The following is a 19,407-nucleotide window of genomic DNA, read 5'->3' on the forward strand; positions in this document are numbered from 1 at the left end:
GGGTCAGCTGCCCACTGGAGTCTGTCGGGTCACCGGTGGGTACTGAACCGAAGGCAGTGACTCCCTCTCCTTCAACCTATCAGTAGTGTCAGCGGGTTTGTGATTGCAGCGGCTTGTCCAGAACATGGCTTTTGGCAACCCGTCTTCATACCTTTTGGCCCATTTGCGTTTTCTACCCTCCTCCCCCACTTTTGTAGTGTTCTCTGAGCCTTAGCAGGGATGGTATACGAATATCTTTGTCTTAGTTACTTTTCTATTGATGTGATAAAACACCACAACCTAGGCAACTTCTAATAGGAAGTGTTTAATTTGGGATTTACAGTTTCAGGAGGTTTGTCTTCATGACCATCACATCAGGGAACAGGGCAGCGAGCAAGCAGGCATGATGCTCAAGTGGGAGCCGAGTGCTCATATTCTGAGACACAGCCGTGAGGAAGAGAGACAGAGAGACCCTGGGAAAGGTGCTGATCTGTTGAGACTTCCAACCCCACCCCACCCCCCCAGTGACACACCTCCCCCCAACAAAGCCATGCCTCCTCCAGCAAGGCCATGCCTCCTGCGACAAGGCTACATCTTCTCCAACAGGGCTCCACTTCTTCCAATAAGGTCTCACCTCGTCCAATAAGACTATGTCTCCTCAGCAAAGCCTTGCCTTCTAACCCTTCCCAAACAGTTCCACCCACTGGGGACCAGTCATTCTAATAAAAGAGCCCATGGGAGCCATCTTCATTTAGCACAGCTTAGGACTTAGCACTCCCCTACCACTCATTCTTAGCAGCCTGTGCAGCCACAGGTCTCTGTATTTACCACCCATCAATGGGAAGCCGGCCTCCTCCTCCCAGTCGTGAAGGCTGAGGAGAGCATCCATTAGCCTGGTGGCCGCTGCTGGTTCATATGGAGCCACTCTCTTAACTAACGCATTGCTGTTCATGTAGAGGGGGTTCTCAGCCGGGTCCCTCACAGAGATAACTTAACCTACAACATTTCAAAATTGGTACTATTCAAATTATCTGGCTATTCATAAAATAATGTGTTTTGTGCTTACAAATGAGCAGAGAGCCAGCCTGTTCCTGTACTAAGAGTAAGTACTTTCACACGACCACACCAACACCAACTGTGTTCACTACCCACTTCAGTTCAGTGTTAGCGAATTGGACTGTTCTAAGAACCAAATAAAATCACTTCATTAGCCAAGGCCCTACATTGGAACAGAGATGCTTTCGAGCCAATAGCAGCAGACATGTTCAGGATCTCTAGGAAGAAAAAGCTACCATATTAGAAGGTTACCCGACCAGGCATCATTGTGGAGGTGATCTCTGCCAATCTGACCTGAGAAGTTACATTCTTTCTTTCTGAACACTTACTCCATATGAATTGACTAAGCAACGCAGGCCGTGGTGAAGAAAACAGCCCTTGCTAACCCACTGCTTGAGGATTTTTGCGTTAAGAGGAGGCAGTATGGGGAGGTTGTTTCTCACCGAGTCCCCTGTCAGAAGGACTGCCTTCATTGGGAGCTCTCACAGTTAGATGGCTGTGGCCCCCAGGCCAGTCTCAAGTGAGTCTGAGAAGCCGTATTTCATGGACCATGGGCTCCAGAGTGCCCTAGTTTCATAACTCTGTTGCTATGATACCAATATCTCAACAAAAATCAACTTGAGGGAGAAAACAGTTGATAGTTGATTTGACTTACAGTTTTAGGTTATATTCCATTGCTCCAGGGAGTCCCAGCCTTAGGAATACAAGTCTTCCTTGCAAGGAGTGTTGTAACCAGTCACATCCCATCCAAAGGGAACAGCGGAGAGAACCAAGTGCAAGCGTTAGTAACTCAGGCGGGTTTTGTTAACTGCTAAACAGTTTGGGACTCAGGTACCAGCGAATGGCACCACCCACAGTTGGCTTGTTCTCACCTCAGCTCAACTAAGAAAAGATCGCGATTCTATCCAACAACCAATTGAGACTCTCTGTCCAGGCCATCCTAGGTTGGCTTAAGTTGACAATTAGAACTAACTTTCATATAGGGGAGATACTTGTTTTGCCTCAGAATAGGGTGCCTCTAGAAAGCTGGGTGCTAATTTCATTATGCAATCATTGCTAGTCTTGGGTTTTTTTTTTAATTATTATTATTGTTTTGAGGCAGGGTCTCCCTATGTCCCTTTGTAGTGGTATGAGGCAGATTTCCCAATGCTGATCTAGGCTTTGCAGATCCCAAGGATGCTCTAATGGGACAGCATGCTGTGAGGGGAAAATCACTACACAGGGCCACCAGAGACAGTTTAATTCTACAAAGTCTCACTGTGACTGCTGCCTCATGAAAAATAAACAAACAAAACCCACTACCAACAAAAGTTATTACATGTGTGACCAAATGTGATACCCAGTTAAGGAACTGGTATAGACTGGTTCATCTCCGAAAGACCTTTGCTGGCCTGACTGTATAATAATTGTACGATGTACATTTTTTTCACCAATAAAAATATCAGTGAGATTTGTAGTTTCATCAGTCATCGCTACAGTGGCTTTGTGAGATTATATAACATGAGCACATTGGTTGTCGTTTAGCAGTGCTAGGCAGTTTCGTTTGGGCAGTGCATTTGTCATAGCTATCCATCATTTGTTGTTTTAAAATTGCATTCCTCCCTCCATCCTTCCTTTCTCCCCTCCCTCACTGATGACTCTTCCTCTTATGCTTCTTTCTATCTCTTCCCCACTTTCTATCCTTTTCTTCCTTCTTTTTTCCCCTCCACCCCCACGCAAGATGTGTTTTACTTTATTTTGCTTTTTAGTCTCTTGTATCCTAGGCTGGCCTTGAACTCTCTGTGTAGTCAAGACTGACCTCAAGCCCACAGCAATTCAGGCCTTTGCCTCCTTGCTGCTGGGCTTGTAGATGGACAGCACCACACCCAGCAACAGCTGTTGATGCTTCTCTTCAAGGCTGGGGACCCTGAGCCGTTTCCATATGGTCCATGAAAAATCTAAAACTGGCATAATGGCACTGTTACCATCTTGTGCGTGTGTGAGGCTTTGAAGGCTGGTAACTAGAGCCCTGTGTTTTGTTAGCAGTGACTGTTAGGCAGCCTTGTTTGGGAGGCGTTAAAGGATCTTCCTTAGAGGGTTCCTAGTCACACAGTTCCAAGCTCAGAGGGACCCAGAGCATCTAACTCTGCAAGTGTGTGCTGTTTGGTTCTCTGTTCTCTGTATAAGTCAGTCTTGGTGTGAAGATGGGGGTTTCCAGGCTTGAGGTTCCACGTTGGAGAGAGATGGTCAGTATTGATGTTTTATGGCCGTGTGGTAGGGCGTGTCTGCATATTTGCATGGATGAGCGTCCTTCTTCTGGTCTGTTCTCAGGCAAGGACTGGAGTGCATTGAATGATTAACTCAGCCGGTGCTGAGCAGCTAGGTGTTTTCAAAGTGTGTATTTAAAGTCAGCTCTTTGAGGCAGGTAGCATTCTCCTCTGTATGTACTACTTAAACAGTGAATGCTCAGTTTTTAATTTAGTCCACAAAAGAAAGATCGTGTGTGTGTGTGTGTGTGTGTGTGTGTGTGTGTGTGTGTGTGTGTGTTTACTGTTCATCCACTAATGCATGGAAGCCAGGGGTGAGCATTATGTGACCTCCTCTATTACTTTGCACCTTAATTTTTTTTAACACAGGGCCTCTGACTGAACCTGGGAGTGGCCATTTTTCTGCTAGACTGGCTGGCCAGAGAGTGCTAGGGGCCCTCCTGTCTCTGCCTACCCAGGACTGAGGATCAGGCCAGGTTCCATGTAGGTGCTGGGATCCAAACTCAGGTCCTTATGCTTGTGCAGCAGGTACTTTAACTATTAAGGCATCTCCCAGCCTTAACTAATCCATGAAACAATGTGTGCTAACAGTGTCCATTGTTACCCAGTGTGAGTGATCTTCCGATACCATGGCTTCCAGTTTTTCTTACTTTTGAAGTTTTCTGCCAAAGTTTGAAGCCCCCACTGAATAGATATGTGAAATTTGCAAGATACCAAAGTCTCCATTTTTTAGTTTTTCTCAGTTCGAAATAGAATAGTAGTAGTATTTACACTGTGCGTTTGTAAGACATCAAATTGTTAAGTATATAAAGTACTTTTAAATTGCCTGGCGTTTAAGAACCCTGCACTGAAGAGGAGGAAGGAGGGACCTCCTTCCAGTAGCCGGGGTCAGCAAGTGCTCCAGTGCTAGCCTCTGTCACTCCACAGGCCAGCTTCATGCACTATCCTGTTGATGGCATGTTAACCTTCAGTTAATTACTTTAAGGGCCCCTGGAATGAGGAAAAATCAGAAGGTGTCAGGGTTATCTTACAGGGAGGAACCAGGTCTTTTTGTTTTACAAGTGATGTTTCTGTACCTGATCAGCTCCATGCAGGCGACACCTTCCTTGTCCGTGTTCACTCTTTTTTTTTTTTCTTCAAGCCTGCGTCTCTCTGTGTTAGCCTTGGCTGTTCTGGACTCACTTTGTAGACCAGGCTGGCCTCGAACTCACAGCCACCCACCTGCCTCTGCCTCCCCAAATGCTGGGATTAAAGGCGTGCACCACCGTGACCAGCCTCTTCACTAAGTCTTAATGTTGATTATCTCTATGCCACAATGTACTAGAAGGGGTTTGGTTGGTCTCAGTCTAGAGCAGCTGCTAGTTTCCCATGGACTTTGCCTTGAAAGTCTGTAGATGCTAAGCAAGCACCTCTCTCCTGTTGTCATCACAGAGGAATGGATTCAGCTATCTACAGGATTGGCAGGGCTGGAAGCAAAAAAAAAAAAAAAAATAATAATAATAATGCATAGGGCCCAGGGTAGGAAAATCATTCTCTTCTGTTCACTGACAACCCAACTTGCTGGTGGTCCACCTTCAAACAACAGTGCCAGGATTTCCTGGGGAATTGAATTGGGGGTGCTAGAGAACCCCCCTGAGTCACCCACTGTGACATTTTATTTCATTGTTAGCTTGGCTGTGTTTAGAGAGTCACCTAGGAGGTACATGTGCAGGTGTGTCCTTGAGAGTGTTCCATTGATTTAATTCCATAGGATGGAAGACTCGTCCTCTGCATGTATGTGTGCGGCACTGCGCTGAGCACTGGAGTCTTAGACAATAAAAGGGGAGGATGAGAAAGCGAGTTGAGCACCAGCTCTCACCCTGGTTCCTGGTGTCATATGTGGCACGGCCAGCCCCTTCATCCTTCTGCTCCCATGCCTTCCTACCATGAGGGACAATAGTCTCAAACCGTGAGACAAAAGAAACCACTCTTTAGGACACCGCTTTTGTCACAGCAACGAGAAAAGTAACCGACACCAAACAAAAGGACTGCGACACCACCCACCGGACTCTTCTCCCTGCACCCCAGACAGAACCCTGATGCAGCCTTGGTGGAGGCTAGAGGTGGGGGCTGCACACGAGCTGAAGCTGTGGCCATTGTTGTACAAATTCAAAGGTAATTATTAAAAGTGTCAGGTAAACGCCGACGCGATGAAGCCCCTGCCTGTGTCCCTGAGTGCAGGCTGGGCTGGTGCCTCCCTGTGCAGGCCACACAGCTGCCAGACAGTCTTCCCAACTCTCCCTCCCTGGGAGAGGTCACCTGTGGAGGGAGAGATTGCAGCTCTGCTGCTCCATCTGAGCCTGAGAGCCTCTCTCCACTATTAACTTTCTTGTCTGCAGTTCCTTTTGAATTATAGAGGCCTCTGATTACATTTTTAAAATGTTTCCTTTTTTCTCTGATATGGGTAGGCTCCAGTTGGCTGGAGACAACATGCTGTGTTTCTGCACTTCTCTCTGTCCTCCTGCCTGTGGGATGACCCCTCTATTTTATGTACCTGGCGGCTTCATGATGGACTGTCGTTAGGTGGGCTTCCTAAAGTCAGGCAGTGATTGACAGAGGCGAGATGGAACCTGGGAAAGACTGGCTCACTCCTGACCTCATGCCGTGTCTTCTGGCCTCAGCTGGAGTTCTAGTAAGTGATTAGGTCCTGGGGCAGCTTTGTACCTCAGAACTTGCTTTCTATATAGTTAACTTAGTGTGTGAGCTTACACACGGTCTACAGATTTTTTTTTTGTTTTGCTTCAAGATTTACTTTTATTTTTAATTATGTATCTTTGTGCACGTATGTGCACATGAGTGCAGGCATCCACAGGGGCCAGAAGAGGGCGTGTGATCCCATGGAGTCATAGGCTGTTATAAGACCCTGGTATGGATGTTGTGAACCAAACTCAGGTCTTCTAGAAGAGCAGCAAGTGCTCTTAACTGCCGAGCCACCTCTCTAGCCCTATGATCTATAAGACTTTCATAGGTTTTCATCAATATTGGACCTTTATTCGGTGAGGTGGTACATCTACTAATTTGAGTTTTTCTAGCCTTTAGTTCACAGGGTTTCTTCCTTTGAATGTGATTTCCATCATCGACTTAAGCTGCTACCCGAGAATAATTTCTGCTCACTAGTGTTCCCAGCATGTCAGAGAACAGAGACGGGGCAGTGATAGCTCCCATAAGGACGCTAACGTTGCCTTTTAAAAGCTCATTAAAACAGTTAGTGACCTCAAGGGACCCATAGAGGCTTTCGTGACAAGCTTTGTTTACTCGTGTTCTGGTCAGGAGTGTCGAGAGCGAAGGAGCCGATCGAGCCATGGAGATACAGGCAGATGAGGCGGGATCTGTCTCACAAGGCTGGAGACTGTGACAGCTCAGCGCGGGCTGTCTTCATATTAGAGAACCAAGGACAATCTGAGTTCCGGAGCCTCAGCACCAGGGAAGCCAGGGGTGTGATGCTCAGACTAAGGACCCACTCCTCAGAGCCTGGCAGGAAAAACCTAAGTCTCAGTCCAAAGGCCAGATGACGTGGAGCGCTGACATGCAAAGGCAAGAGAAGACGGGCATCCTGGGTCTGGAAGAGACCTTGGGAATTTGCTCTTCTGCTACCGCAGTCTTCCATTTACACCCGCAGTTGATTGGATGGTGACTGCCCACAGTCAGAGAAGACGGACTCTGCTCAGCAGATGAGCACATGTGCTCAGTGGCACACCCGGAAACAGTGCTCCCCCCCCCCCCCCCAGCTTCTAGGTATCCCTTAATGCAGGGAATCTCACACCCAAAACCAACACTGCCCTGTTCAGGAGACTCTGAGACCCAGGGTGAACTCCGCTGTCACACACACCCCGTCCAATGACTCTGAGACCTTGAACAGGTTGTAAAACCCTCTTACACCTCAGCTCACCACTATAGCATGAGAGCACTGTGTACTCCCAGGTGACTGGGTGGCTGTGGAGGTAATGTGATTCAACATGTATCATGTGCTTGCTGTAGTACCCGGTGTGTCAAATGTGTAAAGAACTGGCTGTTCGACTGTAACTGCCCACATAGGACTGCGCTCCATAAAGCCAGGCAACATTATAGAGTGGAGTGAATGGGAGGAGCTCATGAACCTCCACCCCAGCTGAGGACAGCTGATGACTTTTCTGGGAAGGGGAGTCCTTTTTTTCCCTAAGGGTGTGGCCCCTGGAGTGCGTATTGTGTGCCAGTGAGCGGGCTACACCCATGATAGGGGCTATCTGCGTTAGACTTGGTGGGTATTAAAAAACAATGCATAAAGTTGGGAGGGGATAGGGTAGGTCTTGGGGGAGTTGGAGGGGGAGCTGGGAGTGAAAATAATCAAATCACATACATTATATGTATGTATGAATTAACTAAAATATTTTAAAGAGGGAAACCAAGCATAAGTTACTGCGTATGGGCTCTTATCTAGGGCTAGGAAGCGTTGACTAAAGAGATACAGTGATGGATAGGAATGAGCTGAAGAAAACGTGGCCTTTGTGCACTGAGGGGCAGTGGGGAAAGCCAGGTGAAGATCTGAGGTTCTTACCCAGGGTTGGTAGGTTTCCACGCACAGTATTTAACTGTGCAGCACCTCGCGATTTTGTATTATGACCCTATTTTTCTGATGCTATAATAAGTTACTTGGGGCTGAATGCTTTCTAAAGAAAGAAGCTTATCTAGTTTATAGTTCTAGAGGCTGAAACTCCATGGTGGGCAGTCCTTTGGTTTAGCCCCTGCTGAGGGACTTATGACAAACCGTGTTACAATGATGGAAGCACTTGTGACAGCGATCGCATGACAGGACAGGGAGGCAGAGAGACTTAGCAGTCATGCTTGCCCATTTCATGAGAAGAGGCAGGTCCCTTGTGAGACCAGCATGGATCTCTTCTGAGAACAGCAATCTCCCCCCCCCCCACCTCATTACCTTCCATTAAATTCTTATAGATGAGCCTGCAAACCTTCTGTTTGTCAGCATCCGGGAGACGCAATCAGACCATACTCAACCAATGGCAGTTTTGACCCACAGGTCCTGGGAGTGGTGTGTACTCATATGTGGATTCGTCAAGCATTTATTAAGCACCTCCTGTTACCAGGTGATCTGCAGGGCCTGTGATCACAAGAAACATGCCTGTGTCTTGCTGCCTCCTTTTGGCACTTATATCTGCCTATGAGACAGATCTGCAAACAAATGCTCCTATAACATGATAGAAATGCCCCAGGAGTCACATGGCCTGGGCTGGTCTTTGTTGATGCTCTCTTTCTGAAGGCGGGGAGTTTCGAGTGACAGGAGGCTGACCACCAAGGACAATGAGCTATTTGTTATGTTCTAGTCTAGGTGCTTTACGTGTTCTGAAACGGCGACTTTAGGGTACCTACTAGAGGAAGGCATTCTAGTTTGCTTTTCTGTGGCTGTGATATAAGACATGGACCAAAAGCAACTTGGGGAAGAAAGGCTTTATTTGGCTTTGATGTGCGATTATAGTCCATCACTGAAGGAAGTGAGGGCAGGAAGGCAGGCAGCAAGTGAGGGCAAGAAGGCAGGCCGGAAGTGAGGGCAGGAAGGTAGGCAGGAACAGAGGTTGGAACCACAGAGGAGAGCTGCTTGCTTGCTGGTGAGTGCTCTCGTGTGTGTGTGTGTGTGTGTGTGTGTGTGTGTGTGTGTGTGTGTGTGTGTATGTGTGTGTGTGTGTGTCTCTGTGTCTCTCTGTGTGTCTGTATGTGTATCTGTGTGTGTGTCTGTGTATGTCTCTGTGTGTTTGTGTGTGTGTCTTTGTGTGTGTCTGTGTGGGTGTGTGTGTGTGTCTGTGTGTGTGTGTGTATGTGTGTCTGTGTGGGTGTGTCTGTGTGTGTGGGTGTGAGTGTGTGTCCTTGCCCCTTTCTCTTCTGCTCAAATAACTTTCCTTATATAACTTATATAGCTGAGCCCTATCGCAACAATTAGCAATGAAGGAAATGCCCCCGAGGCACCCCCAAGGGCTGATCTGATGGAGAGACAGTTCCTCAGCTGAAGTTCCCTCTTCCCAGGTGTGTCAACATGACAGCCAAAGCAGCCATCACAGAAGTCTGTCTTTAATTTTTTTCCAGTGACATTTATGCGTAGACTACAATTTAGATCAGAAAAAAAGTACCGACAAAATCTTGTTGGTTACATAAAATCTACCCCAGGCTGCAATATGCAAAAAGGCTTCAAATGTGTTTCTTGATGTTCATTAACAACCACGGGGAGTATTCTTCGAATTTTTAGAAGTGAGTCTAATTTTAGTTAGCATAAAAAAATAATGTGAACTATCAGAAAAATAACTAGGTGCTGACAATTAGGAAGTTTGCTATTAAGTACTTAACACTAGGCACTGAAAATAATATAGTTTATATAAAAGATTAAAATATGTGAGATATTTCATGCATATAATGGTCCATATTTAAGCATGACCATACACCAAATGATAAGGATTCTGTTGCTGGTTCCTGAATGCTACCTCACCACATTGAGTGGAAGGAAGTTTTCCGCACTTGCAGGCGAAGTATCCAGAACTTGCTTGCGATAGTAAAAAGCTGATAAGTGATAAAACCAAACTCAACCTCAAAACCTTTATTCTTTTCACTTTTCATGCCCAATTCCGCCTCATCACCTGAGGATTTATGATCATTTAAATGACAAATGCATTGTGAAATCTTGGGGAATGTAAGCCATCACTTATCAACTGAGTTCATCCCGTATCGTTCAGTAATGTATTCTATGCCAATAAAAGGTAAATAAAAACTTTGGAAGTAAATGGCACTCACAGAGGTGTGGGGATGACTTAGTGATTAGGAACACTTGCTGTACTTGTAGAGGAGCCAAGTTTGGTTCCCAGAACCCAAGTTGTGTACTCACAACCATCTGTGACTCTGGCTTTAGGAGATCTAGCACCCGCTTCTGGCCTCATTGGGCACCTGTACTCACATAGATACACAGACCTACACCCAATAGATACACATGCATGCATACATATGAAGAAACAATAAAAACAAATCCTTAAAAAACCACCCACCATCAGAAACAAATTCTTAGAGCCTAGCAATTTTCTGATAGTTTAAAAAAATTATTTATTATTATGTATACAGTGCTCTGCTTGCATATACTCCTGCAAGCCAGAAGAAGACACCATATCACATTACAGATGGTTATGAGCCACCATATGGTTGCTGGGAATTGAACTCAGGATCTTTAGAAGAGCAGGCGGTGCTCTTAACCACTGAGCCATCTCTCCAGCCCAATTTTCTGATAGTTTTAAACAATCATTACTTTGCAGGGAAGTTGCTGGTTTTGAGGTACTGTTATTTCTAATAACGATATTAGCAGTTACTAGCAAACAAAATACTATGTTTCAAGTGAGCTACTGTGAGAACTGCCTTCTAGCATTGGTTACAGTTATTATTTAGTAAATCAAATATTTGACCTTCTGGGATCATGTGCTTAAATTGCAAATTATTATTATTTTAATGTTTCTATTATAACACACGAAGTGCTGGTTTTTAACATTTATTTCCTTGTTTTTTTTAAAAGTCTATATCATAGAATGACTTATACATATTTATAATAAAGTACATATGGTAAAATAACATGAATCCAGTGTAATCATTCAGTGGTTGTTAATCCTTGGCACACCTTGCTTTCTTCTGTCCTGCTCCGGGTCGTTGTTGCTGTTGTTGTTTGGGTTTGACTCAAGACCTCGCCAGGCAGCTCAGGTTAGGCTTTAACTCACAGTCAGTCCCCTCACCTTCCAAGTGAGAGCCATGTGCCACCACGCTCAGCTGTAACTTTGTTTATATCCTCCCTTATGAAATCAAGCCAATTTCAATCCTATTTTTGTAAATACATTGTTTTTTTAATCCCCCCAAATATTAATGCTTCTAAAAGATTTGGCTATAATTTCATTATCATAGCCCAAATATTATTGGATATTCAGTTAGTGTCCAATGTGTTAGTGGTTTCACAGATTTATCTTGGCATTGACTTCTACTCAAAGGCTAGCGAAAGCTCTTTGATTCATGTAAGTTGTAAAGTCTCTTTCCTTTCTCACCCCTCCATTACTATCACTGTCCACTTGCTGAGGTATCTGCATTTGCCCTGTGGGATTTCCTAACAGTAGGGGGTTCTAGTCTCCTCTTGAGTAATTTAACATGTCCCTCTGTCTTGTGTAAATTGGTGTGGTGTGGTGTGTGTGGTGGTAGAAAGATCTAAGATTCAAACCAAATTTGGATTTTTTTTCCTTTCCATTTTTTTTGTTGTTGTTTCTGTTCGACTTTTTCTTTCTTTTCTTCTTGCTTCTTTCCCTCCATCTCTTATGTTCTGCTGTGCAGTGGACGCCTCCTTCCCCAGTGAGAAACACCTCGTGAGGCTGTTTTCTCTGTTAGATCCTGTCTGGTTTTCTGCCTAAATACTCAGGCATTGGGAAGCTGCAAATTTTGATATAGTAGTTGCAAAGTTTTCTCATTTTACCTGGCATACTTTCATATAAAACCTTATTCTTGCTTATCGTTTGTTTCAGTAATGTGCAGCTTAGTAAAAAGAAAAATTGGACAGGTGCTCAATTCTTTCTTCATTTCTGAGTTTTTAAGGAGCCATGTGGGAAATGTTGATGTAATTATGAGATGCACTATAGAGCCACAGAGTGAAATTCTGTATACGTGCGTACTGATAAATGATGGAACAATGGAAAAGTGTTGCCTTTGACGGACCATGAGATCATGTGGATTAATAGCTTACGAGCCAACTTGATGTGCTCTGAGAAATACAGCTTCTGAACACAGTGACCCTGTCACCTCCTTAGCCAGTCCTGGGACCAAGCACGGGAGCCTGAGTTCTGAAGACAGACTTTCCTGCCTTCAGAGTTTAGTTCCGCAGTGACCATTGCTCCTTTGCACGCGTGACTTGATGTTTGCCTGCCTCGTTTCCTCTTCTGTCACATCAGGCTACTTGAGGAGCCTCCAGCCCAGGGCTGTTGGGGTTGAAGTCATGCACGGGAAGTGTGGCTGGACCTACATAGTGCGTGCTCAGTGTCAGTCAGTTGCTGTGTAAGGAGAGAGAGCGCCTCCGAGGCTTGTTTCATATGCTCCAGCTTGCTCAATGCTGTTGCTTTGCAGCCCTAGAACTGACATGTCTACATGGTGAGTAGCAGTAGCTGTTAAAGTCATCGAGAGGCCAAATCTCGTGCTGGCTCTTGCTGATACTCTGTTATGTTACCAAGAAAAAAAAATATTTATATCTGTGTTTGGCAGTATTTCTTACTGAGCTGTGAGCTATACGAGGGAAGAGCCTTACGTTATAAAATTGTTTATAATGTATTTCGTTCCTGGGCCTGAGTCTGTAGTATTTTCACCAAGTGTAGCAATGCTTCACTTTCCAGCTTAGCCTATTAATATGAAGTTTAGATTCACAAACAGGTCGATTTTCTAGATATCCAGCCGCGCAGATGAAAGTAAGGTTTTTGAAATGTGAGAATATCAAGATGGTGAATAGTTTTGGGTGTCTATGTATGATATATGTGTATCATACATATGCATGCGTGTTTGTAGTGTAACAGGTGTCTTCCTTGAAGACTCTCTACCTTGTGTTTTGACACAGAATTCTTGAACCTAGAGCTAACGGAGTCAGGGAGACTGGCTGGCCAGCAGATTCCAGGGTCCTTCTCTCCAGCCCTATCGCCGAGGTGGCCGCTGGCCTGAGCCACTGTGTCCAGCTTTTACATCAGTGTTGGGGACTGAATTCAGTTCTTTATGCTTGTATGGAAAGCGTTTTATCAACTGAGCCATTTCTCCTGTCCCTTAAAAATATTTTATATTATCATAAAATTTAAAATTTTATATTATCATGAAATTTTAAAATACTTGTGTGTAATTTAAATAACTTGGTGTCTATGTTTGTCTAAAGGCCTTGGACTGAATACACCTGTGTAGTTGAACATGGGATATATATACATGCACCTCTTTTTTTTTTTAACATATAGTTGATAAGAGTGCTGGGAAATATTAAAATGTGTAAAATAAAATATCCATTGCATTTAGGGTTAGGCGTGTATCCAAATCCCACTTTAAATATTACTTTGTGCGGAACCACTCAGCTCCTATAAGGAGTAAACCAGAACAAATTCTTTTCTTCCCTTTTTTAAAATTAATTCATTCATATTACATCTCAATAGTTGTCCCATCCATTCTGTCCTCCCATTCCTCCCTCCCTCCCGCTTTCCCCTTACTCCCCTCCCCTATGACTGTGACTGAGGGGGACCTCCTCCCCCTGTATATGCTGATAGGGTATCAAGTCTCTTCTTGGTAGCCTGCTATCCTTCCTCTGAGTGCCACCAGGCCTCCCCAACTTTAGGCAAGAAAAGCATGGGAGAATGGGGAAAGGAAGGATCCAGAGGGTCCTAGAAACCTACAAGAACATTATGACGGGCGGATTTGGGTCCAGGGGTCCTGCTCAAACTATGGCACTAGCCAAGGACTATACGTGCAGTAAACATCGAACCCCGACCCAGATCTAGCCGATGGACAGGACATTCTCCACAGTTGAGTGGAGAGTGGGGACTGACTTTCACACGAACTCTGGTGCCCCAGAGCGAATTCTTATGTGATGAGCTTACCCTGGCCCCTTACCTTTCATACTTCCTTTCCTCATAACCTTTGCCACAAACTGTATTTTGAACTATAAGAGAATGAGGCATTTATTATGCAAAAGCAATTGTTGCTTGAGTGCCGTCTTTCTAAATGAATATTTTACCCTTCTCACTTATTTTTAAATGCAGGCCACCCATATGTAATACAGCACTCGCTGCATTGAAGTGACAGAGCAAGAATTGGAGATAATTTTCATCCCTGGGGTGAGTCTGATCGCAGAATAATTGGTATATTTTCTGGAGATGTAGCTCCATCGGTGGAGTGCTTGCTTAGCATGCACAGAGCCCTGGATTCCTTCCCCAGCACTGTCTAAACTAGGTGTGGTGGTTCATACCTGTTATTACAACATTAGGGAGGTGTAGGCCGGAGGATCAGAAGTTTGAGTTTGGAGAGATGGCTCAGAGGGTAAGAGCACTGTCTGCTCTTCCAGAGATCTTGAGTTCAATTCCCAGCAACCAAATGGTGGCCCACAACCATCTATAATGTGATCTGACGCCCTCCTCTGGCATGAAGATGTACATGCAGGGAGAGCACTGTACACATAATAAATAAATAAATCTAATAAAAAAGAAGTTCGAGGTTATCTTTGGCTCCCTAGAGGTTGGACACATACATGAAACCCTGCCTAAAACATACAAGCCACTCACTGTTTCTTTGTGTGTATGTGCTTTGAAATCACTGATGCTTCATTCATGTATAAGATGAATTTTAGTTATTTTTGTGTCCCTTTACCCTGTCTTCTTCCCCTTCTCCTTGTCCCACAGAAACCTTTTTCACTTTACTCCCTCCCCTCCATTCATAGCTTTTGTGTGGCCCACTGACTTTAGCTAGTGTTGCTTACGTGAGCATGAGCATGGGTGAGCATGAGCATGGGCTGGAGGGTATTTACAGGACCTTGAGCAACTTCTCGGTGTCTGCAGGGCTGAGGAAAGTGACACGTCTCCCCTGCCCCCAGCCATTAACTCTTAAGAGTCTCTCCAGGACCTGTGAGGCCCCCTCCCACCCATGAGGAAATGCCCATCTTTGGAAATTTCATATGTATATACAACATATGTTGATCATATGTATATACAACATATGTTGATCATATGTATATACAACATATGTTGATCATATGCAACCCATGCTCTTCCCTAGCCCTCCCCTACATATCTCACTCCCAATTTCACATCCTTTCATTATTCATTTAAAATATATAATAAAAGAATCCATTAGCGCTGCCTGTATGTTCACTGTTGTGAGGCCAGCCAGTGGGTAGCCTATCAGATGCCACAATCCCAAAGAAAAGTGAATGTTCCCTCACCAGGAGACATTAACTACCAATAGCTCCTGGGTTGGGGTGGGGCCTTGTGTGCTCCTGCGCCCCCTTCCCCCATGGTTGTCCATAGGTAACCACAGCTGCTGTGAGGCCTTGAGCACGGCAGTCCCGTCATCTCTAGAAGGCTTCACTTTGTGGTGTATCCACCAAAGGATCCGATTCCTCTGTTCCTACACTCCTTCCTCTTTGGTATCAGCTGCTAGTGCTTAGCCCACTGTTATTTTCATGAGCTCAGGAGTACACACTGGTTGTCTACAGGATTCTATTATGTGGAGGCCAGCGAGAGCGGCAGGCTAAGGGTCCAGAGGTCCTCACTGGTAACTGCCTGGCTGCCTTGGATGCTGTCGTCACCCTGAGGTCTTGATGTCTTTGTCTCATGGTGTTTGTTTTTTTTAAACATGAGAGAGACATGGCCATTTGCCCCGCTTACCTTGGTAGTGCTGTGCGAGTAAACTGATATTCTGCCTATGAAAAATTGAGAGGAGAAGTGTTAACGTTGCCACAGGGAATCAAATGAAAGTCAGCGATTAAATGCAGAGACTCTTTTTCAGCATGAAAAGTTTCAGTGTTGTGGTAGTCTGATACCCCTGGGGCAGTAGTGAGATGCTGCGTCTAAGGTCTGCGGCTAAGTAAATGTAGAGTGAAAGAAGAAGGACGTGTGGACCAGTGAGAGGACAGGAAAAAGGAAGGCAGCTGTGAAGCACTGTGAGGAGAGAGGAAAAAAACAGGGCAAGTGTGACGCGGTGTGAGGAGATGGAACGATTGCATGGTCTTGAATGCAGGCGTGGCCCTCCCGGAACTCTCTTACCAGGAAATACTGAGGGAATTCTCAACCTATAGGTTACCGGACAATGATCTGTCAAAGCTGCACTGATAGTCTTTTCAGTGGTCTTCATTCTCCTACTGTGGAAAGTCACAGTTTCTGCCTTTTCCCTTCTCTGGTTTGAGTCATTCAGCTGGATGCCCTGGAGCACATGTGAGGAGGCTTAGTAAGACCAAGTGGGTGATCCTTATCACCGTCACTGTTTGTGTTTGGTGTCTTTTCACTTCCTTTACTTCTGTTGCTGTTCTTCAGCCCACTGAGCACATGCGGTCTTCTCTCTGCGTGGGCTCACGTTTTCACACATTCCCACGCTTCCTCATTCTCTTAGAAGGTAGGTTGAAGAATTTTTTTTTTTAAATGTGCCAGATTCTATTTAGAGAGCAGGATTACTGTATTTCTTTCTAGTAGCTAGTTTCACAGATACTGGTCTGATGATAGTAAGATTTTTTTTTTTCCTGAGGCTTGTCACTCCTTTGTAGATAGTTGGTTTGGCCATCTTCTGTCTAATGCACTGTGTAACTATGTATGGGTCTAGGACAAAATGGCATATTGTTTTCACACAATTTACCTGCCTCCTTTCTTAGCAACTGAGGAGCAGTGATCAGGATTTTAGAAAAAAAAAAAAATTACGTGTGTGTCCTTAAGACCAACCCGATCAGGCTCAATGGTTTTTAATTCTTTGTCCATCGACCCTCTAAATTATTGCTTGGCTGAATCATCTGGTAACTTCTATGTTTCTGTGTTTACCACGTCTCTTTCTGTTGTTGCAAACCAGAGTCTCTCGTGTTTTTAATAAGTGTTGATTCTTGCTTTCTCTTTGTGTCCCGTCAGTACCACAAGAAATTGGTCACAGCTTTAGAGGCCATCCACCAGTTGCTTTTTTATTTAGATAATGAGTAGGGATGAGAGATCGGCCTGATTTCATAGTCTCCTTCATCAAATACCTATAAAGCTTCTGGAGTGCACCTTATCTGTGCCTGTGGGGTCCTGGCTGTAAGACGGTACCACGTGGCTCTGTGTATAAATTGTTAGGATTTAATGAGGTGACAGTACAGGGAGACGACAGAGCGAACGTGTCAGGTAAGGATTACCACTGTTGTTCCGTTTCTCTTCATAGTCATCCTTGCCACGGTTATGTGGGGAAGGCCGCCAAAGGAAGTGCTGGCCAGGTGGCCTTGCTCCACGGGAATGTGGTTCGAGAAAGACCTGTGAGCACAGTTAAGTCATCTCTGGAGGCTGCGGGCCTGACCACATGTCACCTCAACTACTGACATTACTGCCACTTCAGCAAGATGGGCTAATTGGTCACTCCTGACCTGTGTTTGTGTATCATGTTGGGATTCTAGGAGGGATGCAACTTGACTGTAGGTTTCCCTCCTTTCAGATCAACTTAAAAAAAAAAAACCAGGTTTTTAAAGAATAGACGCATGCAGCGAGCTCCAGTTGTAGCTGAGAGGCTCAGTGTTTGCTTAGCTCCAGAGTCTGCAGTTCTCATCCGGAGCACCATCTCCCCAAAAATACCCAAGCAAAACAACAATAAAACATCCAGACATATGGTGACTAGTCATGCAGCCAGCTTCGTCGGCACCAAACTCATATGCACAGTTCATCTGTATCTTGTATGTCAGCCTCAGAGTACAGGCTGTAGGGCTAGAGTACAGCTCACTGCTGGCATAGGGCATGGGCAGAATTACTGACTCTTGCTTAAAGACTAAATGAAATCACTTTAGCAACAATACTAGAAAAAACAATCACTTTATTCTGTTCAGAAAATACTTTAGGACTTCCAGCTTGAAGTTCACATGAATCTATAAAAAGCCGGGAGTCAGAAAAAACACTTTTAATGGTAGAAACTTGACTTTAGGGTCTATAGTATGAGTTTAATTCTAAAAAATGCTTTACTGTTTTGTTTTCAAGATTACAAGTGTTCTGCTTACAGGATTTGGTAAAACTAGCAGAAACAAAAAAACTCATGTCACCATTGCCTAGAATGTTTCCTGACTATTTTCTCCAAAAGGTTAATTTCCTTGTCATGTGGAGACAAGTCTCTAGGACCCTGTGATGTATATTGTCAACAGAACTTCCTGCCTGGATTCATTTCTGCAATCAGGAGATAGAATGCACTTAGCGTTATATTGGAGACATAGCATTCATGAATTAATTTGAAATGATAGTGTTTTGTGCAAGTGAAGACCTTCTTATTTCCTCGTAGATAAAGAACAATGCAGTTTGTATCCACATTTTTGGTCATGTGGGAGGGGCACCTGGTTTCTGTGGGAGTGAAGTAAATGAGGCTGCGTCATGACCTGGGGATGTGACTGTCGCTGGGAATTTGTTGCAGGAACAGTGGAAAGTGTGTGTTGATGAGAGTAGCAGAGGCTAGCCCATACTGATATTCATTAGCTGCATGTCTGGTTGTCAGGTCTATGTTTGCCTTAGTAACCGAGGCAGTAAATGTAGATAGAAAACTCTCCAGAGGAAGTGAAGGTTCTGTCTTTGAAGAGTTCATAGTTTCACACACAAAGCCAGATTATTTGTCTCAAAGATCTGGTTTTGAAGCTGCCTCCAGGTCCAGTGATCTGGAGCTAGCAGATCCTGCTCAAGTCTTGTTAAAGCTTTATCTTTCAAATAGTCTTGGAGAATGTGGCGTGATCTGTGGTACTGTAAACTGGCAACATGGATTCAAATGCTAAGAGGCAAAGCAGTGTTAGATTTTTTCCTCTCATAGTGACTGACAGCAGACATCTTAGAGTTATCAGCATTTGAGTTTGAAGCCTACCTCTGTGTGCCCTCAGGCAGGCACTGAACCTTCCAAGCAGTTACTTCCTTATCTTAAAAAAAAAAAAAAAATCAAGACCAACATAACTATCAATTTGTGGAATGGATATATGATCAAGCAGTTGAGCATATGCAGTCATAGATAGTCATTAAATGATGGTTATAATTATCAATGTGATTTTCCATAGCCAAAGTTGATGACCCTAAAAAAAATCTAGTTACCTTGTTATGAATACATAGCTCAGCTGTTTTTCTAGGAACCACACTTACATAGATGCTGTATTTTATGAAGTTTTGATAAAAGCAGAAAATGGAAAGCTATCTTAAATGAACTATAATTCAATGTGAATAGAGTCTGGCGTATAGATTTTAGAAATGTAAATCCCTTCAGACTATAAGGTGAAGGTTCAATACAGATACCAGGTATATGTCAGAAGGCTGTATGTGCGTGATGTGGGAAGACTCCGACTCCAGGGAGGAGTTCTCTGAGCACTAGAAGAGACTTTGGGATCTTAATGGAAAGA

General features: G+C 44.5%; 1 protein-coding gene across 2 annotated transcripts in view; it reads left to right on the plus strand.

The window, feature by feature from the left end:
- EPS8 (EGFR pathway substrate 8, signaling adaptor) overlaps positions 1–19,407 on the plus strand; it is a 174,118-nt gene that overhangs the window by 42,247 nt on the left and 112,464 nt on the right. The window contains exon 2 of one of the 2 annotated variants that reach the window (XM_084765398.1): positions 14,093–14,167. The exons of the other annotated variant lie outside the window; for it this stretch is intronic. The gene's annotated coding sequence lies outside the window, so the exon portion shown is untranslated. The remainder of the gene's footprint in view (positions 1–14,092; positions 14,168–19,407) is intronic. 2 annotated transcript variants of the gene reach the window in all.

This window comes from Acomys minous, assembly GCF_964271855.1.
Source record: "Acomys minous genome assembly, chromosome: 17".
NCBI classification, from domain to species: domain Eukaryota; kingdom Metazoa; phylum Chordata; class Mammalia; order Rodentia; family Muridae; genus Acomys; species Acomys minous.